This window comes from Mesoplodon mirus, assembly GCF_964341445.2.
Source record: "Mesoplodon mirus genome assembly, chromosome: 3".
Taxonomy (NCBI): Eukaryota; Metazoa; Chordata; class Mammalia; order Artiodactyla; family Ziphiidae; genus Mesoplodon; species Mesoplodon mirus.
In genome coordinates this window covers 106,266,187-106,269,321 of record NC_138978.1, presented here as the reverse complement: position 1 = coordinate 106,269,321, position 3,135 = coordinate 106,266,187, and positions in this window count along the sequence as shown.

Here is a 3,135-nt window from a genome sequence, read left to right as displayed (position 1 = left end):
GGTTGCCTAAAAATCTTAGCTCAACTTTCTAAGGTCCGACTGTTTCACAATTACTTCAGTAATCTGCATCAAGAAGCAAAGTAAGAAACGGAGGCTGTAGCATAAAATGACAGCCAGTTTACCTCGGATACTCCATTACCCTCTTGGCATTTCTGTGGATATTAAAATGATAAGAAGATGCCATAACACACTTGGGTAAAATACTGGGTATAAACTTGAACATCACAATTCCAACCCCATTCCAAATGGAGTCCCACTGATTCAAAGAAACAGGAATAAAAATTAAAGAGTAAAAGGGAAGGTTATAATACATTATAGGCTTTAAAAGTTTTTATTATGGTCATACCATTTGGGTTAGGAACCTTATAGATTTTCTCAGAAGAATAAGCCCAGAGTTTCATGTTTTCAGCCATTAACAGAAAACAGGCTCCTTTTGTCAATCAAAGAACATAATCTTTTAGTTAAAAAAAAAAATCTTTTTAAGTGTTCCACACTTACTGTATATAAAGAGTTCTGAAAGACAAAGTTTTAAGCCTGTCTTACTTCTGAAGATTTCCAATGATAAAATTGAAAGACAGCTAAAAGTCATCTTGCCCATATTTGATTTCAATGCAGAAATTTCTTCAATGCTATTAACAGATGATTATTCAGCTTCTGTATATACTTCTTCCATGAAAGGCTGATTATTCCAAATGTCAGACAAATCTAATTGTTAGAGTGTTAGCTTATATAGAATTATTGGCAAGCGTGTACTGCATCTCCCTGTAACTTCCTCCCCACTGATATGACCCCTGTCCACTGGAATAAAAAGAGTGAATCTAATCTTTGTTTTATATGACAACCTTTTCAGTAACTAAAGACTTTTATCATCTCTCCCTTTTCTTAGGAAAACGGATAATAGAGTCTAAGTTGCTTAACATCTTAATGTTTCTTTTACAACCTGCCAATGCGCAGTGTGAAGGCAACTGTTTTTAAACATGATAGTTACCTTACAGAGGAAGTACACATTTAAAGCATTCTAAGATGGCACATTAGAGGGAATGGCACACTGGGCTGGGTTTCTGGTATTTCCTATCCTACAGATTAACTTACATCTAGGGAAAGCACTTTAGAGGCTACTGAGTGACAGGCAGCCAACAGGTCAGGCATAGACTCTGTGGCAGGAAGACTTGGAGTATAAGCACAATGTTATTTCTTCTTCCAGGTATACTTACAGAATCAGTCTAAGAGGGGCACAAACAAATTAAGAGAATTTATGTATCCCTACTGATATGAAGTGGTAATTGGGACAATATTTCTCTCAACATTTTAGTTTGCCTTGCTTTTGCAACATTTTTGATTAAATTGGTGGCAGGCAGACATTACACTGATGGGAAGAAACACGGATGAGCCACTAATCCAGTTCATGGTAGAGCATTTGCTATATGCTCTACATATGCAATACTGAAAAATTTCAGGAATTCCAACTCCTAAGATTAGAATTTATTAAATTTACTATTTTTTAAGACCAGGGATAGGCTATTCACAGTTAAATAAATTCCTGACTAGTTTTTTAGGCAAGTTTTTTAGTAATTTAGGAAAGCTAGCAATACCTGGGAGGACATCTCAACCATTCGAGTTGACAGAGAACCTGGCTATTCGGGAGACCAGCCTGACACCACTGGCAGTAGAAAGACCACTGCTAAAGCAGAGGCAGCAATCATGTATTTTAAGTTTTCTAGAGCACTGGTCTGCAGCCTGTTTTTTGTCCTCTCGCATGTAACAGCTGATGTTCACTTGCAGCCTTGTTCTAACTCCACATTTTTCACTAAAGAAAGTCCATCAGAATGTGAGTAAGAGTACTATAATTAGAGAGATGACCTTGAATACATTAGAAAGGTAAGTGAGTCACAAACGAGTTACAAATTAGTTGTGGCACACCTCTCAACTGATTCTGATACTCTGGTGTACTGTAATACTAGCATTCAGACCTGGTGTTCTGGAGGACAATGGATGGTTCTCAATCTACTCAAGATTCTTTATGTTTACTGACACTGTTTTAGAAGCTGAATATTTCTTCTCCTTATGAGGATTTCTTATAGCATTACTCCTGCTAGAGAGGAAATAAATCTGGCTCAAGTCAGAGTAAGCAGCATCACTCCTGTTCTACTCTAAAAAATATTTCATGAAAGCAGCTTTTTATTAGAGTAGATAATCCTCCTTGATTCCAGGAGGGATCACAGATTCATAGAATGTTACAGCTGGAAAGGGCTTTAAAGCATCTAGTAAAATGCCCTCATTTCATAAATGAGAAAGTCAGGCTGAGATGTAAACGGACTTGCCCTTGATTACACAACTAGTAAGCAGCAGAGCTAGGAACTAAATCAGGTTTCGTGATTCTAAGTCGGTCCAGTACAAATTATACTACAACCTAGTAATTAAGAAGATGGATCAGAAATTGAAGGGAGAAGAAAATAGTGATACTTCAGGAGTTCAAAGTGAAAATGAAGAGAGGCTGACAATTTAAAAAGGAAAAAGACAAAGGCATGATGGCATAAAACAGCTAGAAAAGTGCTGCTGCCTATGGGAGAAAAACTTAGGATTGAAAAACAGCATGAAATTCAGCTAAACTTCCTGGCAAAGAGCTGAGAAATTATGTGAGTTTAAAACCCTTGAAATGCACAATGACTTAGAAATAGATTATTTTCATTTAAGTGGTTGAAGTCATCTAGTATGTAACTAGTCCTCACTAAATTTAGAGGATAGACTCTGACAGCCTTTCTTTTTTTCTGAAAGCAGAAAGAAAGAAGAGCTTTAGTCCATTACACTTTATTAGAGCACTAAGTCTTTTGTTTACAAAAAGCTTTTTGCTATCAGAAATTCAAGAAAACTTTTTAGCTTAAATAATCACTTGTACAAAACAAGGACCACTCTAAAGCTTTACAGTATAAGAATTTCTGCACGTTCTTCTACTCCCAAAAGCAGTCTTCCCTTCTTAAGACATACTGTGCATTGGTAGAAGAGATATTATTTTGAAAAACAAACACACACACACACAGAAAAAAAAGCAATCTTTGGTTTCCTCATCAACTAAGTACTTTGCTGAAGGAAGATATTCCCCAAACAAGTTTTCCTTTATCTATGTGCATATGACAA